This window comes from Procambarus clarkii, chromosome 20 (assembly GCF_040958095.1).
Source record: "Procambarus clarkii isolate CNS0578487 chromosome 20, FALCON_Pclarkii_2.0, whole genome shotgun sequence".
Lineage (NCBI taxonomy): Eukaryota > Metazoa > Arthropoda > Malacostraca > Decapoda > Cambaridae > Procambarus > Procambarus clarkii.
The window spans coordinates 32,662,378-32,685,767 of NC_091169.1; positions in this window are offsets into that span (position 1 = coordinate 32,662,378).

Below are 23,390 nucleotides of genomic sequence, written 5' to 3' on the forward strand. Positions count from 1 at the left end.
GATTTGTATTGGAAACAACATTGTCATATGTCTTTTCTTGGATCTAAATAATACGAAACCTCGCTTTATGATTCGAAGTTAAAATCCACAAATTTGGAATAATAGTTACTCTCTTCACGTTTTTCATGTAGTTTGATATTACGTAAATATATAAATTTTTACCAATATTTCGATACTATTTCATGTAGTATCACGAAATGTGATTTGGCCTTCATATTTCAGATTTTCACATAATATTGCATTTTAAGCAAGTTTTCTTGCATTTTGTGTCATACTAAACATCATCGAATAAAGCAATATTTTGACGTTTATCCCCTTTTCCTTTATGTGATTTAAACAAAATATCATCGAATTAGGCAATATTTTGCCGTTTTTCCACGTTTTTGTGAATTTTCAGTTTATTGGTATTAATTCATTAAATATACGATAAAAATGATGCAAACACGTAATTGATTAGATAATAAACTTAAATACTTCACCTTTAATCATCTATTTGTTTCTCGTTGAAATACTGAGTAAGATATTGAAAAGGGGAGAAGTTCGGTTGTATTGCATATATCGACGTTTCAGCCGGATTAGAGCGGTTTTACGTGTACATCTCCCGTCGGTAATATAAACGGAAAATCAGGAACATTTTAGTTAATTCTAATGAAAACACATTGATTTTTATCATTTGTATTGGAAACAACATTGTCATATATCTTTTCTTTGATCTAAATAATACGAAACCTCGCTCTATGATTCGAAGTAAAAATCCTCAAATTTGGAATAATATTGACGTTTTTCACGTTTTTTATGTAGTTTGATATTACGTAAATATATTAATTTTTACCAATATTTCGATACTATTTCATGTAGTATCACGATATGTGATTTGGCCTTCATATCTCAGATCTTCGCATAATATTGTATTTTCAGCAAGTTTTCTTGCATTTTGTTTCATACTAAACATCATCGAATTTAGAAATATTTTGACATTTATCATCCCCTTTTCCTTTATGTGATTTAAACAAAATATCATCGAATTAGACAATATTTTGCCGTTTTTCTGCGTTTTTGTGAATTTTCAGTTTATTGGTATTAATTCATTAAATATACGATAAAAATGATGCAAACACGTAATTGATTAGATAATAAACTTAAATACTTCACCTTTAATCATCTATTTGTTTCTCGTTGAAATAATGAGTAAGATATTAAAAAGGGGAGAAGTTCGGTTTTTATTGCATATATCGACGTTTCAGCCGGATTAGAGCGGTTTTACGTGTACATCATCCGTCGGTAATATAAACGGAAAATCAGGAACATTTTAGTTAATTCTAATGAAAACACATTGATTTTTATCATTTGTATTGGAAACAACATTGTCATATATCTTTTCTTTGATCTAAATAATACGAAACCTCGCTCTATGATTCGAAATAAAAATCCTCAAATTTGGAATAATATTGACGTTTTTCACGTTTTTTATGTAGTTTGATATTACGTAAATATATTCATTTTTACCAATATTTCGATACTATTTCATGTAGTATCACGATATGTGATTTGGCCTTCATATCTCAGATCTTCGCATTATATTTCATTTTCAGCAAGTTTTCTTGCATTTTGTTTCATACTAAGCATCATCGAATTTAGCAATATTTTGACGTTTATCATCCCCTTTTCCTTTATGTGATTTAAACAAAATATCATCGAATTAGACAATATTTTGCCGTTTTTCTGCGTTTTTGTGAATTTTCAGTTTATTGGTATTAATTCATTAAATATACGATAAAAATGATGCAAACACGTAATTGATTAGATAATAAACTTAAATACTTCACCTTTAATCATCTATTTGTTTCTCGTTGAAATACTGAGTAAGATATTGAAAAGGGGAGAAGTTCGGTTGTTATTGCATATATCGACGATTCAGCCGGAATAGAGCGGTTTTACATTACATCTTCCATCGGTAATATAAACGGAAAATCAGGAACATTTTAGTTAATTCTAATGAAAACACATTGATTTTTATCATTTGTATTGGAAACAACATTGTCATATATCTTTTCTTTGATCTAAATAATACGAAACCTCGCTCTATGATTCGAAGTAAAAATCCTCAAATTTGGAATAATATTGACGTTTTTCACGTTTTTTATGTAGTTTGATATTACGTAAATATATTCATTTTTACCAATATTTTGATACTATTTCATGTAGTATCACGATATGTGATTTGGCCTTCATATACAGATTTTCGCATAATATTGCATTTTAAGCAAGTTTTCTTGCATTTTGTTTCATACTAAACATCATCGAATTTAGCAATATTTTGACGTTTATCATCCCCTTTTCCTTTATGTGATTTAAACAGAATATCGTCGAATTAGGCAATATTTTGCCGTTTTTCCTCGTTTTTGTGAATTTTCAATTTATTGGTATTAATTCATTAAATATACGATAAAAATGATGCAAACACGTAATTGATTAGATAATGAACTTAAATACTTCACCTTTAATCATCTATTTGTTTCTCGTTGAAATACTGAGTAAGATATTGAAAAGGGGAGAAATTCGGTTTTTATTGCATATATCGACGTTTCAGCCGGAATTGAGTGGTTTTACGTGTACATCTTCCATCGGCAATATAAACGGAAAATCAGGAACATTTTAGTTAATTCTAATGAAAACACATTGATTTTTATGATTTGTATTGGAAACAACATTGTCATATGTCTTTTCTTGGATCTAAATAATACGAAACCTCGCTTTATGATTCGAAGTTAAAATCCACAAATTTGGAATAATAGTTACTCTCTTCACGTTTTTCATGTAGTTTGATATTACGTAAATATATAAATTTTTACCAATATTTCGATACTATTTCATGTAGTATCACGAAATGTGATTTGGCCTTCATATCTCAGAATTTCGCATAATATTGCATTTTAAGCAAGCTTTCTTCCATTTTGTTTCGTGCTAAACATCATCGAATTTAGCAATATTTTGACGTTTATTTCTTTTCCTTTATGTGATTTAAACAAAATATCATCGAATTAGGCAATATTTTGCCGTTTTTCCACGTTTTTGTGAATTTTCAGTTTATTGGTATTAATTCATTAAATATACGATAAAAATGATGCAAACACGTAATTGATTAGATAATAAACTTAAATACTTCACCTTTAATCATCTATTTGTTTCTCGTTGAAATACTGAGTAAGATATTGAAAAGGGGAGAAGTTCGGTTTTTATTGCATATATCGACGTTTCAGCCAGAATAGAGCGGTTTTACGTGTACATCTTCCATCGGTAATATAAACGGAAAATCAGGAACATTTTAGTTAATTTTAATGTAAACACATTGATTTTTATCATTTGTATTGGAAACAACATTGTCATATGTCTTCTCTTGGATCTAAATAATACGAAACCTCGCTCTATGATTCGAAGTAAAAATCCTCAAATTTCGAATAATATTGACGTTTTTCACGTTTTTTATGTAGTTTGATATTACGTAAATATATTCATTTTTACCAATATTTCGATACTATTTCATGTAGTATCACGATATGTGATTTGGCCTTCATATTTCAGATTTTCATATAATATTGCATTTTAAGCAAGTTTTCTTGCATTTTGTGTCATACTAAACATCATCGAATTAAGCAATATTTTGACGTTTATCCCCTTTTCCTTTATGTGATTTAAACAGAATATCATCGAATTAGGCAATATTTTGCCGTTTTTCCACGTTTTTGTGAATTTTCAGTTTATTGGTATTAATTCATTAAATATACGATAAAAATGATGCAAACACGTAATTGATTAGATAATAAACTTAAATACTTCACCTTTAATCATCTATTTGTTTCTCGTTGAAATACTGAGTAAGATATTAAAAAGGGGAGAAGTTCGGTTGTATTGCATATATCGACGTTTCAGCCGGATTAGAGCGGTTTTACGTGTACATCTTCCGTCGGTAATATAAACGGAAAATCAGGAACATTTTAGTTAATTCTAATGAAAACACATTGATTTTTATCATTTGTATTGGAAACAACATTGTCATATATCTTTTCTTTGATCTAAATAATACGAAACCTCGCTTCATGATTCGAAGTAAAAATCCTCAAATTTGGAATAATATTGACGTTTTTCACGTTTTTTATGTAGTTTGATATTACGTAAATATATTAATTTTTACCAATATTTCGATACTATTTCATGTAGTATCACGAAATGTGATTTGGCCTTCATATCTCAGATCTTCGCATAATATTGCATTTTCAGCAAGTTTTCTTGCATTTTGTTTCATACTAAACATCATCGAATTTAGAAATATTTTGACGTTTATCATCCCCTTTTCCTTTATGTGATTTAAACAAAATATCATCGAATTAGACAATATTTTGCCGTTGTTCTGCGTTTTTGTGAATTTTCAGTTTATTGGTATTAATTCATTAAATATACGATAAAAATGATGCAAACACGTAATTGATTAGATAATAAACTTAAATACTTCACCTTTAATCATCTATTTGTTTCTCGTTGAAATAATGAGTAAGATATTAAAAAGGGGGAGAAGTTCGGTTTTTATTGCATATATCGACGTTTCAGCCGGATTAGAGCGGTTTTACGTGTACATCATCCGTCGGTAATATAAACGGAAAATCAGGAACATTTTAGTTAATTCTAATGAAAACACATTGATTTTTATCATTTGTATTGGAAACAACATTGTCATATATCTTTTCTTTGATCTAAATAATACGAAACCTCGCTCTATGATTCGAAGTAAAAATCCTCAAATTTGGAATAATATTGACGTTTTTCACGTTTTTTATGTAGTTTGATATTACGTAAATATATTCATTTTTACCAATATTTCGATACTATATCATGTAGTATCACGATATGTGATTTGGCCTTCATATCTCAGATCTTCGCATAATATTTCATTTTCAGCAAGTTTTCTTGCATTTTGTTTCATACTAAGCATCATCGAATTTAGCAATATTTTGAGGTTTATCATCCCCTTTTCCTTTATGTGATTTAAACAAAATATCATCGAATTAGACAATATTTTGCCGTTTTTCCACGTTTTTGTGAATTTTCAGTTTATTTGTATTAATTCATTAAATATACGATAAAAATGATGCAAACACGTAATTGATTAGATAATAAACTTAAATACTTCACCTTTAATCATCTATTTGTTTCTCGTTGAAATACTGAGTAAGATATTGAAAAGGGGAGAAGTTCGGTTTTTATTGCATATATCGACGATTCAGCCGGAATAGAGCGGTTTTACATTACATCTTCCATCGGTAATATAAACGGAAAATCAGGAACATTTTAGTTAATTCTAATGAAAACACATTGATTTTTATCATTTGTATTGGAAACAACATTGTCATATATCTTTTCTTTGATCTAAATAATACGAAACCTCGCTCTATGATTCGAAGTAAAAATCCTCAAATTTGGAATAATATTGACGTTTTTCACGTTTTTTATGTAGTTTGATATTACTTAAATATATTCATTTTTACCAATATTTCGATACTATTTCATGTAGTATCACGATATGTGATTTGGCCTTCATATCTCAGATTTTCGCATAATATTGCATTTTAAGCAAGTTTTCTTGCATTTTGTTTCATACTAAACATCATCGAATTTAGCAATATTTTGACGTTTATCATCCCCTTTTCCTTTATGTGATTTAAACAGAATATCGTCGAATTAGGCAATATTTTGCCGTTTTTCCTCGTTTTTGTGAATTTTCAATTTATTGGTATTAATTCATTAAATATACGATAAAAATGATGCAAACACGTAATTGATTAGATAATGAACTTAAATACTTCACCTTTAATCATCTATTTGTTTCTCGTTGAAATACTGAGTAAGATATTGAAAAGGGGAGAAATTCGGTTTTTATTGCATATATCGACGTTTCAGCCGGAATTGAGTGGTTTTACGTGTACATCTTCCATCGGCAATATAAACGGAAAATCAGGAACATTTTAGTTAATTCTAATGAAAACACATTGATTTTTATCATTTGTATTGGAAACAACATTGTCATATGTCTTTTCTTGGATCTAAATAATACGAAACCTCGCTTTATGATTCGAAGTTAAAATCCACAAATTTGGAATAATAGTTACTCTCTTCACGTTTTTCATGTAGTTTGATATTACGTAAATATATAAATTTTTACCAATATTTCGATACTATTTCATGTAGTATCACGAAATGTGATTTGGCCTTCATATCTCAGAATTTCGCATAATATTGCATTTTAAGCAAGCTTTCTTGCATTTTGTTTCGTGCTAAACATCATCGAATTGAGCAATATTTTGACGTTTATTTCTTTTCCTTTATGTGATTTAAACAAAATATCATCGAATTAGGCAATATTTTGCCGTTTTTCCACGTTTTTGTGAATTTTCAGTTTATTGGTATTAATTCATTAAATATACGATAAAAATGATGCAAACACGTAATTGATTAGATAATAAACTTAAATACTTCAGCTTTAATCATCTATTTGTTTCTCGTTGAAATACTGAGTAAGATATTGAAAAGGGGAGAAGTTCGGTTTTTATTGCATATATCGACGTTTCAGCCGGAATAGAGCGGTTTTACGTGTACATCTTCCATCGGTAATATAAACGGAAAATCAGGAACATTTTAGTTAATTTTAATGTAAACACATTGATTTTTATCATTTGTATTGGAAACAACATTGTCATATGTCTTTTCTTGGATCTAAATAATACGAAACCTCGCTCTATGATTCGAAGTAAAAATCCTCAAATTTCGAATAATATTGACGTTTTTCACGTTTTTTATGTAGTTTGATATTACGTAAATATATTCATTTTTACCAATATTTCGATACTATTTCATGTAGTATCACGATATGTGATTTGGCCTACATATCTCCGATTTTTGCAAAATATTGCATTTCAAGCAAGTTTTCTTGCATTTTGTTTCATACTAAACATCATCGAATTTAGCAATATTTTGACGTTTATCATCCCCTTTTCCTTTATGTGATTTAAACAGAATATCATCGAATTAGGCAATATTTTGCCGTTTTTCCTCGTTTTTGTGAATTTTCATTTTATTGGTATTAATTCATTAAATATACCATAAAAATGATGCAAACACATAATTGATTAGATAATAAACTTAAATACTTCACCTTTAATCATCTATTTGTTTCTCGTTGAAATACTGAGTAAGATATTGAAAAGGGGAGAAGTTCGGTTTTTATTGCATATATCGACGTTTCAGCCGGAATTGAGCGGTTTTACGTGTACATCTTCCATCGGTAATATAAACGGAAAATCAGGAACATTTTAGTTAATTGTATTAAAAACACATTGATTTTTATTATTTGTATTGGAGACAACATTGTCATATGTCTTTTCTTGGATCTAAATAATACGAAACCTCGCTTTATGATTCGAAGTTAAAATCCACAAATTTGGAATAATAGTTACTCTCTTCACGTTTTTCATGTAGTTTGACATTACGTAAATATATAAATTTTTACCAATATTTCGATACTATTTCATGTAGTATAACGAAATGTGATTTGGCCTTCATATTTCAGATTTTCACATAATATTGCATTTTAAACAAGTTTTCTTGCATTTTGTTTCGTACTAAACATCATCGAATTTAAGCAATATTTTGACGTTTATTCCTGTATCCTTTATGTGATTTAAACAAAATATCATCGAATTAGGCAATATTTTGCCGTTTTTCCACGTTTTTGTGAATTTTCAGTTTATTGGTATTAATTCATTAAATATACGATAGAAATGATGCAAACACGTAATTGATTAGATAATAAACTTAAATACTTCACCTTTAATCATCTATTTGTTTCTCGTTGAAATACTAAGTAGGATATTGAAAAGGGGAGAAGTTCAGGTTTTTATTGCATATATCGACGTTTCAGCCGGATTAGAGCGGTTTTACGTGTACATCTTCCATCGGTAATATAAACGGAAAATCAGGAACATTTTAGTTAATTCTAATGAAAACACATTGATTTTTATCATTTGTATTGGAAACAACATTGTCATATAGTCTTTTCTTGGATCTAAATAATACGAAACCTCGCTCTATGATTCGAAGTTAAAATCCTCAAATTTGGAATAATATTGACTTTTTTCACGTTTTTATGTAGTTTGATATTACGTAAATATATTCATTTTTACCAATATTTCGATACTATTTCATGTAGTATCACGATATGTGATATGGCCTTCATATCTCAGATTTTCGCATAATATTGCATTTTAAGCAAGCTTTCTTGCATTTTGTTTCGTACTAAACACCATCGAATTAAGCAATATTTTGACGTTTATTTCTTTCCTTTATGTGATTTAAACAAAATATCATCGAATTAGGCAATATTTTGCCGTTTTTCCACGTTTTTGTGAATTTTCCGTTTATTGGTATTAATTCATTAAATATACGATAAAAATGATGCAAACACATAATTGATTAGATAATAAACTTAAATACTTCACCTTTAATCATCTATTTGTTTCTCGTTGAAATACTGAGTAAGATATTAAAAAGGGGAGAAGTTCGGTTTTTATTGCATATATCGACGATTCAGCCGGATTAGAGCGGTTTTACGTGTACATCTTCCGTCGGTAATATAAACGGAAAATCAGGAACATTTTAGTTAATTCTAATGAAAACACGTTGATTTGTATCATTCGTATTGGAAACAACATTGCCATATATCTTTTCTTGGATCTAAATAATACGAAACCTCGCTCTATGATTCGAAGTTAAAATCCACAAATTTGGAATAATAGTGACTCTCTTCACGTTTTTTATGTAGTTTGATATTACGTAAATATATTCATTTTTACCAATATTTCGATACTATTTCATGTAGTATCACGGTATGTGATTTGGCCTTCATATCTCAGATTTTCGCATAATATTGCATTTTCAGCAAGTTTTCTTGCATTTTGTTTCATACTAAACATCATCGAATTTTGCAATATTTTGACGGTTATCATCCCCTTTTACTTTATGTGATTTAAACAAAATATCATCGAATTAGGCAATATTTTGCCGTTTTTCCACGTTTTTGTGAATTTTCAGTTTATTGGTATTAATTCATTAAATATACGATAAAAATGATGCAAACACGTAATTGATTAGATAATAAACTTAAATACTTCACCTTTAATCATCTATTTGTTTCTCGTTGAAATACTAAGTAAGATATTGAAAAGGGGAGAAGTTCGGTTTGTATTGCATATATCGACGTTTCAGCCGGAATAGAGCGGTTTTACGTGTACATCTTCCATCGGTAATATAAACGGAAAATCAGGAACATTTTAGTTAATTCTATTGAAAACACATTGATTTTAATCATTTGTATTGGAAACAACATTGTCATAGGTCTTTTCTTGGATCTAAATAATACGAAACCTCGCTCTATGATTCGAAGTTAAAATCCTCAAATTTGGAATAATATTGACGTTTTTCACGTTTTTTATGTAGTTTGATATTACGTAAATATATTCATTTTTTCCCATATTTCGATACTATTTCATGTAGTATCACGATATGTGATTTGGCCTTCATATCTCAGATTTTCGAATAATATTGCATTTTAAGCAAGCTTTCTTGCATTTTGTTTCGTACTAAACATCATCGAATTTAGCAATATTTTGACGTTTATTTCTGTTCCTTTATGTGATTTAAACAAAATATCATCGAATTAGGCAATATTTTGCCGTTTTTCCACGTTTTTGTGAATTTTCAGTTTATTGGTATTAATTCATTAAATATACGATAAAAATGATGCAAACACGTAATTGATTAGATAATAAATTAAATACTTCACCTTTAATCATCTATTTGTTTCTCGTTGAAATACTAAGTAAGATATTGAAAAGGGGAGAAGTTCAGTTTTTATTGCATATATCGACGTTTCAGCCGGATTAGAGCGGTTTTACGTGTACATCTTCCATCGGTAATATAAACGGAAAATCAGGAATATTTTAGTTAATTCTAATGAAAACACATTGATTTTTATCATTTGTATTGGAAACAACATTGTCATATGTCTTTTCTTGGATCTAAATAATACGAAACCTCGCTCTATGATTCGAAGTTAAAATCCTCAAATTTGGAATAATATTGACTTTTTTCACGTTTTTATGTAGTTTGATATTACGTAAATATATTCATTTTTACCAATATTTCGATACTATTTCATGTAGTATCACGATATGTGATATGGCCTTCATATCTCAGATTTTCGCATAATATTGCATTTTAAGCAAGCTTTCTTGCATTTTGTTTCGTACTAAACACCATCGAATTAAGCAATATTTTGACGTTTATTTCTTTTCCTTTATGTGATTTAAACAAAATATCATCGAATTAGGCAATATTTTGCCGTTTTTCCACGTTTTTGTGAATTTTCAGTTTATTGGTATTAATTCATTAAATATACGATAAAAATGATGCAAACACATAATTGATTAGATAATAAACTTAAATACTTTACCTTTAATCATCTATTTGTTTCTCGTTGAAATACTGAGTAAGATATTAAAAAGGGGAGAAGTTCGGTTTTTATTGCATATATCGACGATTCAGCCGGATTAGAGCGGTTTTACGTGTACATCTTCCGTAGGTAATATAAACGGAAAATCAGGAACATTTTAGTTAATTCTAATGAAAACACGTTGATTTGTATCATTCGTATTGGAAACAACATTGTCATATATCTTTTCTTGGATCTAAATAATACGAAACCTCGCTCTATGATTCGAAGTTAAAATCCACAAATTTGGAATAATAGTGACTCTCTTCACATTTTTCATGTAGTTTGATATTACGTAAATATATTCATTTTTACCAATATTTCGATACTATTTCATGTAGTATCACGGTATGTGATTTGGCCTTCATATCTCAGATTTTCGCATAATATTGCATTTTCAGCAAGTTTTCTTGCATTTTGTTTCATACTAAACATCATCGAATTTTGCAATATTTTGACGGTTATCATCCCCTTTTACTTTATGTGATTTAAACAAAATATCATCGAATTAGGCAATATTTTGCCGTTTTTCAACGTTTTTGTGAATTTTCAGTTTATTGGTATTAATTCATTAAATATACGATAAAAATGATGCAAACACGTAATTGATTAAATAATAAACTTAAATACTTCACCTTTAATCATCTATTTGTTTCTCGTTGAAATACTAAGTAAGATATTGAAAAGGGGAGAAGTTCGGTTTGTATTGCATATATCGACGTTTCAGCCGGAATAGAGCGGTTTTACGTGTACATCTTCCATCGGTAATATAAACGGAAAATCAGGAACATTTTAGTTAATTCTATTGAAAACACATTGATTTTAATCATTTGTATTGGAAACAACATTGTCATAGGTCTTTTCTTGGATCTAAATAATACGAAACCTCGCTCTATGATTCGAAGTTAAAATCCTCAAATTTGGAATAATATTGACGTTTTTCACGTTTTTTATGTAGTTTGATATTACGTAAATATATTCATTTTTTCCAATATTTCGATACTATTTCATGTAGTATCACGATATGTGATTTGGCCTTCATATCTCAGATTTTCGAATAATATTGCATTTTAAGCAAGCTTTCTTGCATTTTGTTTCGTACTAAACATCATCGAATTTAGCAATATTTTGACGTTTATTTCGGTTCCTTTATGTGATTTAAACAAAATATCATCGAATTAGGCAATATTTTGCCGTTTTTCCACGTTTTTGTGAATTTTCAGTTTATTGGTATTAATTCATTAAATATACGATAAAAATGATGCAAGCACATAATTGATTAGATAATAAACTTAAATACTTCACCTTTAATCATCTATTTGTTTCCCGTTGAAATACTGAGTAAGATATTAAAAAGGGGAGAAGTTCGGTTTTTATTGCATATATCGACGATTCAGCCGGATTAGAGCGGTTTTACGTGTACATCTTCCGTCGGTAATATAAACGGAAAATCAGGAACATTTTAGTTAATTCTAATGAAAACACATTGATCTGTATCATTTGTATTGGAAACAACATTGTCATATATCTTTTCTTGGATCTAAATAATACGAAACCTCGCTCTATGATTCGAAGTTAAAATCTACAAATTTGGAATAATAGTGACTCTCTTCACGTTTTTCATGTAGTTTGATATTACGTAAATATATTCATTTTTACCAAAATTTCGATACTATTTCATGTAGTATCACGATATGTGATTCGGCCTTCATATCTCAGATTTTCGCATAATATTGCATTTTCAGCAAGTTTTCTTGCATTTTGTTTCATACTAAACATCATCGAATTTTGCAATATTTTGACGCTTATCATCCCCTTTTACTTTATGTGATTTAAACAAAATATCATCGAATTAGGCAATATTTTGCCGTTTTTCCACGTTTTTGTGAATTTTCAGTTTATTGGTATTAATTCATTAAATATACGATAAAAATGATGCAAACACGTAATTGATTAGATAATAAACTTAAATACTTCACCTTTAATCATCTATTTGTTTCTCGTTGAAATACTGAGTAAGATATTGAAAAGGGGAGAAGATCGGTTTTTATTCCATATATCGACGTTTCATCCGGAATAGAGCGGTTTTATGTGTACATCTTCCATCGGTAATATAAACGGAAAATCAGGAACATTTTAGTTAATTCTAATGAAAACACATTGATTTTTATCATTTGTATTGGAAACAACATTGTCATATGTCTTTTCTTGGATCTAAATAATACGAAACCTCGCTTTATGATTCGAAGTAAAAATCCTCAAATTTGGAATAATATTGATGTTTTTCACGTTTTTTATGTAGTTTGATATTACGTAAATATATTCATTTTTACCAATATTTCGATATTATTTCTTGTAGTATCACGATATGTGATTTGGCCTTCATATCTCAGATTTTCGCATAATATTGCATTTTCAGCAAGTTTTCTTGCATTTTGTTTCATACTAAACATCATCGAATTTAGCAATATTTTGACGCTTATCATCCCCTTTTACTTTATGTGATTTAAAGAAAATATCATCGAATTAGGCAATATTTTGCCGTTTTTCCACGTTTTTGTGAAGAGAGTCACTATTTTTCCAAATTTGTGGATTTTAACTTCGAATTATAAAGCGAGGTTTCGTATTATTTAGATCCAAGAAAAGACATATGACAATGTTGTTTCCAATACAAATGATAAAAATCAATGTGTTTTCATTAGAATTACCTAAAATGTTCCTGATTTTCCGTTTATATTACCGATGGAAGATGTACACGTAAAACCGCTCTATTCCGGCTGAAACGTCGATATATGCAATAAAAATCGAACTTCTCCCCTTATCAATATCTTACTCAGTATTTCAATGAGAAACAAATAGATGATTAAAGGTGAAGTATTTAAGTTTATTATCTAATCAATTACGTGTTTGCATCATTTTTATCGTATATTTAATGAATTAATACCAATAAACTGAAAATTCTCAAAAAACGTAGAAAAACGGCAAAATATTGCCTAATTCGATGATATTTTGTTTAAATCACATAATGGAAAAGGGGATGATAAACGTCAAAATATTGGTAAATTCGATGATGTTTAGTATGAAACAAAATGCAAGAAAACTTGCTTAAAATGCAATATTATGCAAAAATCTGAGATATGAAGGCCAAATCACATATCGTGATACCACATGAAATAGTATCGAAATATTGGTACAAATGAATATATTTACGTAATATCAAACTACATAAATAACGTGAAAAAAGTCAATATTATTCCAAATTTGAGAATTTTAACTTCAAATAATAGAGCGAGGTTTCGTATTATTTAGATCCAAGAAAAGACATATGACAATGTTGTTTCCAATTCAAATGATAAAAATCAATGTGTTTTCATTAGAATTAACAAAACAGTTCCTGATTTTCCGTTATTATTACCGACGGAAGATGTACACGTAAAACCCCTCTAATCCGGCTGAAACGTCGATATATGCAATAAAAACCGAACTTCTCCCCTTTTCAATATCTTACACAGTATTTCAACGAGAAAAAAATAGATGATTAAAGGTGAAGTATTTAAGTTTATTATCTAATCAATTACGTTTTTGCATAATTTTTATCGTATATATAATGAATTAATACCAATAAACTGAAAATTCACAAAAACGTGGAAAAACGGCAAAATATACGGCTAATTCGATGATATTTTGTTTAAATCTCATAAAGAAAAAGGGGATGATAAACGTCAAAATATTGCTAAATTCGATGATGTTTAGTATGAAACAAAATGCAAGAAAACTTGCATAAAATGCAATATTATGCGAAAATCTGAGATATGAAGGCCAAATCACATTTCGTGATACTACATGAAATAGTATCAAAATATTGGTAAAAATGAATATATTTACGTAATATCAAACTACATGAAAAACGTGAAGAGTCCCTATTATTCTAAATTTGTGGATTTTAACTTCGAATCATAAAGCGAGGTTTTATATTATTTAGATCCAAGAAAAGACATATGACAATGTTGTTTTCAATACAAATGATAAAAATCAATGTGTTTTCATTAGAATTAACTAAAATGTTCCTGATTTACCGTTTATATTACCGATGGAAGATGTACACGTAAAACCGCTCTATTCCGGCTGAAACGTCGATATATGCAATAAAAACCGAACTTCTCCCCTTTTCAATATCCTACTCAGTATTTCAACGAGAAACAAATAGATGATTAAAGGTGAAGTAATTAATTTTATTATCTAATCAATTACGTGTTTGCATCATTTTTATCATATATTTAATGAATTAATACCAATAAACTGGACCTTCACAAAAACGTGGAAAAACGTCAAAATATTGCCTAATTCAATGATATTTTGTTTAAATTACATAAAGGAAAAGGGGATGATAAACATCAAAATATTGCTAAATTCGATGATGTTTAGTATGAAACAAAATGCAAGAAAACTTGCTTAAAATGCAATATTATGCAAAAATCTGAAATATGAAAGCCAAATCACATATCGTGATACTACATGAAATAGTATCGAAATATTGGTAAAATGAATATATTTACGTAATATCAAACTACATGAAAAACGTGAAGAGAGTCACTATTATTCTAAATTTGTTGATTTTAACTTCGAATCATAAAGCGAGGTTTCGTATTATTTAGATCCAAGAAAAGACACATGACAATGTTGTTTCCAATACAAATGATAAAAATCAATGTGTTTTCATTGGAATTAACTAAAATGTTCCTGATTTTCCGTTCATATTACCGATGGAAGATGTACACGTAAAACCGCTCTATTCCCGCTGAAACGTCGATATATGCAATAAAAACCGAACTTCTCCCCTTTTCAATATCCTACTCAGTATTTCAACGAGAAACAAATAGATGATTAAAGGTGAAGTAATTAATTTTATTATCTAATCAATTACGTGTTTGCATCATTTTTATCGTATATTCAATGAATTAATACCAATAAACTGAAAATTCACAAAAACGTAGAAAAACGGCAAAATATTGCCTAATTCGATGATATTTTGTTTTAATCACAAAAAGGAAAAGGGGATGATAAACGTCAAAATATTGCTAAATTCGATGATGTTTAGTATGAAACAAAATGCAAGAAAACTTGCATAAAATGCAATATTATGCAAAAATCTGAGATATGAAGGCCAAATTACATATCGTGATACTACATGAAATAGTATCGAAATATTGGTAAAAGTGAATATATTTACGGAATATCAAACTACATGAAAAACGTGAAGAGAGTCACTATTATTCTAAATTTGTGGATTTTAACTTCGAATCATAAAGCAAGGTTTCGTATTATTAAGATCCAAGAAAAGACATATGACAATGTTGTTTCCAATAGAAATGATAACAATCAATGTGTTTTCATTAGAATTAAGGGGGCATATTGTTATAAATCGTTATAAATTAAAAGTTGTTCAATTTGCTTATAAATTTATTTATTAATGGGTATGGAAAGGGCTTCAACTGTTCCAAGTTTCACTATCTCACCCTAAACAGAAAAGGAGAAAAAAAAAAACAACATATTATGCAACGATTTTTCAACATTTTCAAATAATTTCAGGGAACACATGTGTCAACAAAAATCCTTTCTATAACACTCAGATATTAAAATTGGCATATAATAAAGGATTGTTGTGAGTAGTTTTATCAAAAAAGTGTTTAGTGCAATAATATAATTATTCAAAGTTACCCTTCCAAATATATGCAATATATGATGTTTATAAATTTCTATAAAGTCAACAAATGGACTTTGGACTAAAATGTCTACAACATTCTGTAGAAGCACAAACTCTACATATAAGGTGTAATTTGCATGTAAATAGATTAATAATGAAAGCTATGAAGTACTTTGAAGTTGTAAATTACTTTCCTGAGTAAAATAAAAATCAAAGTTCGGCCACCTGTAGCTGAGCTTGACTTTGACAGATTTCGTTCATAATTGGCACCCTTGCAGATAGGCATCCATTAAGCAAGGTGTGCAAGTTTCATGCAAATCCCTTGATAACAAACGAAAAAAAATTGGCCCAAAAAAAGAAGAAAAAAAAAAAATTGCATATAAATATATTGCACATACTTATTACTACTATTACAAGTGTTTGTGCTTCTACAGCACATAGTAGACATTTTAGTTGACACATGTGTTCCCTGAGATTATTTGAGAATGTTGAACATTCGTTGCATAATACGTTGTGTATTTTTTTTCTCCTATTCTGTTTAGGGTGTGATGGTGAAACTTGGACCAGTTGCAGCCCTTTCTATAACCATTTCATAAATAAATTTATACGCAAATTGAACAACTTTTAATTTATAACGATTTATAACGATATGCCCCCTTAACTAAAATGTTCATGATTTTCCGTTTATATTACAGATGGAAGATGTACACGTAAAACCGCTCTATTCCGGCTGAAACGTCGATATATGCAATAAAAACCGAACTTCTCCCCTTTTCAATATCCTACTCAGTATTTCAACGAGAAACAAATAGATGATTAAAGGTGAAGGAATTAATTTTATTATCTAATCAATTACGTGTTTGCATCATTTTTATCGTATATTTAATGAATTAATACCAATAAACTGGACATTCACAAAAACGTGGAAAAACGGCAAAATATTGCCTAATTCGATGATATTTTGTTTAAATCACATAAAGGAAAAGTGGATGTTAAACATCAAAATATTGCTAAATTCGATGATGTTTAGTATGAAACAAAATGCAAGAAAACTTGCTTAAAATGCAATATTATGCAAAAATCTGAAATATGAAGGCCAAATCACATATCGTGATACTACATGAAATAGTATCAAAATATTGGTAAAATAAATATATTTACGTAATATCAAACTACATGAAAAACGTGAAGAGAGTCACTATTATTCTAAATTTGTGGATTTTAACTTCGAATCATAAAGCGAGGTTTCGTATTATTTAGATCCAAGAAAAGGCACATGACAATGTTGTTTCCAATACAAATGATAAAAATCAATGTGTTTTCATTGGAATTAACTAAAATGTTCCTGATTTTCCGTTTATATTACCGATGGAAGATGTACACGTAAAACCGCTCTATTCCGGCTGAAACGTCGATATATGCAATAAAAACCGAACTTCTCCCGTTTTCAATATCTTACTCAGTATTTCAATGAGAAACAAATAGATGATTAAAGGGGAAGTATTTAAGTTTATTATCTAATCAATTACGTGTTTGCATCATTTTTATCGTGTATTTAACGAATTAATACCAATAAACTTGAAAATTCACAAAAAACGTAGAAAAACGGCAAAATATTGCCTAATTCGATGATATTTTGTTTAAATCACATAAAGGAAAAGGGGATGATAAACGTCAAAATATTGGTAAATTCGATGATGTTTAGTATGAAACAAAATGCAAGAAAACTTGCTTAAAATGCAATATTATGCAAAAATCTGAGATATGAAGGCCAAATCACATTTCGTGATACTACATGAAATGGTATCGAAATATTGGTAAAAATGAAAATATTTACGTAATATCAAACTACATGAAAAACGTGAAGAGTCCCTATTATTCTAAATTTGTGGATTTTAACTTCGAATCATAAAGCGAGGTTTTATATTATTTAGATCCAAGAAAAGACATATGACAATGTTGTTTCCAATACAAATGATAAAAGTCAATGTGTTTTCATTGGAATTAACTAAAATGTTCCTGATTTTCCGTTCATATTACCGATGGAAGATGTACACGTAAAACCGCTCTATTCCGGCTGAAACGTCGATATTTGCAATAAAAACCGAACTTCTCACCTTTTCAATATCTTACTCAGTATTTCAACGAGAAACAAATAGATGAATAAAGGTGAAGTATTTAAGTTAATTATCTAATCAATTACGTGTTTGCATCATTTTTATCGTATATTTTATGAATTAATACCAATAAACTGAAAATTCACAAAAAACGTGGAAAAACGGCAAAATATTGCTTAATTCCATGATATTTTGTTTAAATCACATAAAGGAAAAGGGGATGATAAACGTCAAAATATTGCTAAATTCGATGATGTTTAGTATGAAACAAAATGCAAGAAAACTTGCATAAAATGCAATATTATGCGAAAATCTGGGATATGAAGGCCAAATCACATTTCGTGATACTACATGAAATAGTATCGAAATATTGGTAAAAATGAATATATTTACGTAATATCAAACTACATGAAAAACGTGAAGAGTCCCTATTATTCTAAATTTGAGGATTTTAACTTCGAATCATAAAGCGAGGTTTTATATTATTTAGATCCAAGAAAAGACATATGACAATGTTGTTTCCAATACAAATGATAAAAGTCAATGTGTTTTCATTGGAATTAACTAAAATGTTCCTGATTTTCCGTTCATATTACCGATGGAAGATGTACACGTAAAACCGCTCTATTCCGGCTGAAACGTCGATATATGCAATAAAAACCGAACTTCTCCCCTTTTCAATATCTTTCTCAGTATTTCAACGAGAAACAAATAGATGATTAAAGGTGAAGTAATTAATTTTATTATCTTATCAATTACGTGTTTGCATCATTTTTATCGTATATTTAATGAATTAATACCAATAAACTGGACCTTCACAAAAACGTGGAAAAACGTCAAAATATTGCCTAATTCAATGATATTTTGTTTAAATTACGTAAAGGAAAAGGGGATGATAAACATCAAAATATTGCTAAATTCGATGATGTTTAGTATGAAACAAAATGCAAGAAAACTTGCTTAAAATGCAATATTATGCAAAAATCTGAAATATGAAAGCCAAATCACATATCGTGATACTACATGAAATAGTATCGAAATATTGGTAAAATGAATATATTTATGTAATATCAAACTACATGAAAAACGTGAAGAGAGTCACTATTATTCTAAATTTGTGGATTTTAGCTTCGAATCATAAAGCGAGGTTTCGTATTATTTAGATCCAAGAAAAGACACATGCCAATGTTGTTTCCAATACAAATGATAAAAATCAATGTGTTTTCATTGGAATTAACTAAAATGTTCCTGATTTTCCGTTTATATTACCGATGGAAGATGTACACGTAAAACCGCTCTATTCCGGCTGAAACGTCGATATATGCAATAAAAACCGAACTTCTCCCCTTTTCAATATCCTACTCAGTATTTCAACGAGAAACAAATAGATGATTAAAGGTGAAGTAATTAATTTTATTATCTAATCAATTACGTGTTTGCATCATTTTTATCGTATCTTCAATGAATTAATACCAATAAACTGAAAATTCACAAAAACGTGGAAAAACGGCAAAATATTGCCTAATTCGATGATATTTTGTTTAAATCACATAAAGGAAAAGGGGATGATAAACGTCAAAATATTGCTAAATTCGATGATGTTTAGTATGAAACAAAATGCAAGAAAACTTGCATAAAATGCAATATTATGCAAAAATCTGAGATATGAAGGCCAAATTACATATCGTGATACTACATGAAATAGTATCGAAATATTGGTAAAATGAATATATTTACGTAATATCAAACGTCATGAAAAACGTGAAGAGAGTCACTATTATTCTAAATTTGTGGATTTTAACTTCGAATCATAAAGCGAGGTTTCGTATTATTAAGATCCAAGAAAAGACATATGACAATGTTGTTTCCAATACAAATGATAAAAATCAATGTGTTTTCATTAGAATTAAGGGGGCATATTGTTATAAATCGTTATAAATTAAAAGTTGTTCAATTTGCTTATAAATTTATTTATTAATGGGTATGGAAAGGGCTTCAACTGTTCCAAGTTTCACTATCTCACCCTAAACAGAAAAGGAGAAAAAAAAAAACAACATATTATGCAACGATTTTTCAACATTTTCAAATAATTTCAGGGAACACATGTGTCAACAAAAATCCTTTCTATAACACTCAGATATTAAAATTGGCATATAATAAAGGATTGTTGTGAGTAGTTTTATCAAAAAAGTGTTTAGTGCAATAATATAATTATTCAAAGTTACCCTTCCAAATATATGCAATATATGATGTTTATAAATTTCTATAAAGTCAACAAATGGACTTTGGACTAAAATGTCTACAACATTCTGTAGAAGCACAAACTCTACATATAAGGTGTAATTTGCATGTAAATAGATTAATAATGAAAGCTATGAAGTACTTTGAAGTTGTAAATTACTTTCCTGAGTAAAATAAAAATCAAAGTTCGGCCACCTGTAGCTGAGCTTGACTTTGACAGATTTCGTTCATAATTGGCACCCTTGCAGATAGGCATCCATTAAGCAAGGTGTGCAAGTTTCATGCAAATCCCTTGATAACAAACGAAAAAAAATTGGCCCAAAAAAAGAAGAAAAAAAAAAAATTGCATATAAATATATTGCACATACTTATTACTACTATTACAAGTGTTTGTGCTTCTACAGCACATAGTAGACATTTTAGTTGACACATGTGTTCCCTGAGATTATTTGAGAATGTTGAACATTCGTTGCATAATACGTTGTGTATTTTTTTTCTCCTATTCTGTTTAGGGTGTGATGGTGAAACTTGGACCAGTTGCAGCCCTTTCTATAACCATTTCATAAATAAATTTATACGCAAATTGAACAACTTTTAATTTATAACGATTTATAACGATATGCCCCCTTAACTAAAATGTTCATGATTTTCCGTTTATATTACAGATGGAAGATGTACACGTAAAACCGCTCTATTCCGGCTGAAACGTCGATATATGCAATAAAAACCGAACTTCTCCCCTTTTCAATATCCTACTCAGTATTTCAACGAGAAACAAATAGATGATTAAAGGTGAAGGAATTAATTTTATTATCTAATCAATTACGTGTTTGCATCATTTTTATCGTATATTTAATGAATTAATACCAATAAACTGGACATTCACAAAAACGTGGAAAAACGGCAAAATATTGCCTAATTCGATGATATTTTGTTTAAATCACATAAAGGAAAAGTGGATGTTAAACATCAAAATATTGCTAAATTCGATGATGTTTAGTATGAAACAAAATGCAAGAAAACTTGCTTAAAATGCAATATTACGCAAAAATCTGAAATATGAAGGCCAAATCACATATCGTGATACTACATGAAATAGTATCAAAATATTGGTAAAATAAATATATTTACGTAATATCAAACTACATGAAAAACGTGAAGAGAGTCACTATTATTCTAAATTTGTGGATTTTAACTTCGAATCATAAAGCGAGGTTTCGTATTATTTAGATCCAAGAAAAGGCACATGACAATGTTGTTTCCAATACAAATGATAAAAATCAATGTGTTTTCATTGGAATTAACTAAAATGTTCCTGATTTTCCGTTTATATTACCGATGGAAGATGTACACGTAAAACCGCTCTATTCCGGCTGAAACGTCGATATATGCAATAAAAACCGAACTTCTCCCGTTTTCAATATCTTACTCAGTATTTCAATGAGAAACAAATAGATGATTAAAGGGGAAGTATTTAAGTTTATTATCTAATCAATTACGTGTTTGCATCATTTTTATCGTGTATTTAACGAATTAATACCAATAAACTTGAAAATTCACAAAAAACGTAGAAAAACGGCAAAATATTGCCTAATTCGATGATATTTTGTTTAAATCACATAAAGGAAAAGGGGATGATAAACGTCAAAATATTGGTAAATTCGATGATGTTTAGTATGAAACAAAATGCAAGAAAACTTGCTTAAAATGCAATATTATGCAAAAATCTGAGATATGAAGGCCAAATCACATTTCGTGATACTACATGAAATGGTATCGAAATATTGGTAAAAATGAAAATATTTACGTAATATCAAACTACATGAAAAACGTGAAGAGTCCCTATTATTCTAAATTTGTGGATTTTAACTTCGAATCATAAAGCGAGGTTTTATATTATTTAGATCCAAGAAAAGACATATGACAATGTTGTTTCCAATACAAATGATAAAAGTCAATGTGTTTTCATTGGAATTAACTAAAATGTTCCTGATTTTCCGTTCATATTACCGATGGAAGATGTACACGTAAAACCGCTCTATTCCGGCTGAAACGTCGATATTTGCAATAAAAACCGAACTTCTCACCTTTTCAATATCTTACTCAGTATTTCAACGAGAAACAAATAGATGAATAAAGGTGAAGTATTTAAGTTAATTATCTAATCAATTACGTGTTTGCATCATTTTTATCGTATATTTTATGAATTAATACCAATAAACTGAAAATTCACAAAAAACGTGGAAAAACGGCAAAATATTGCTTAATTCCATGATATTTTGTTTAAATCACATAAAGGAAAAGGGGATGATAAACGTCAAAATATTGCTAAATTCGATGATGTTTAGTATGAAACAAAATGCAAGAAAACTTGCATAAAATGCAATATTATGCGAAAATCTGGGATATGAAGGCCAAATCACATTTCGTGATACTACATGAAATAGTATCGAAATATTGGTAAAAATGAATATATTTACGTAATATCAAACTACATGAAAAACGTGAAGAGTCCCTATTATTCTAAATTTGAGGATTTTAACTTCGAATCATAAAGCGAGGTTTTATATTATTTAGATCCAAGAAAAGACATATGACAATGTTGTTTCCAATACAAATGATAAAAGTCAATGTGTTTTCATTGGAATTAACTAAAATGTTCCTGATTTTCCGTTCATATTACCGATGGAAGATGTACACGTAAAACCGCTCTATTCCGGCTGAAACGTCG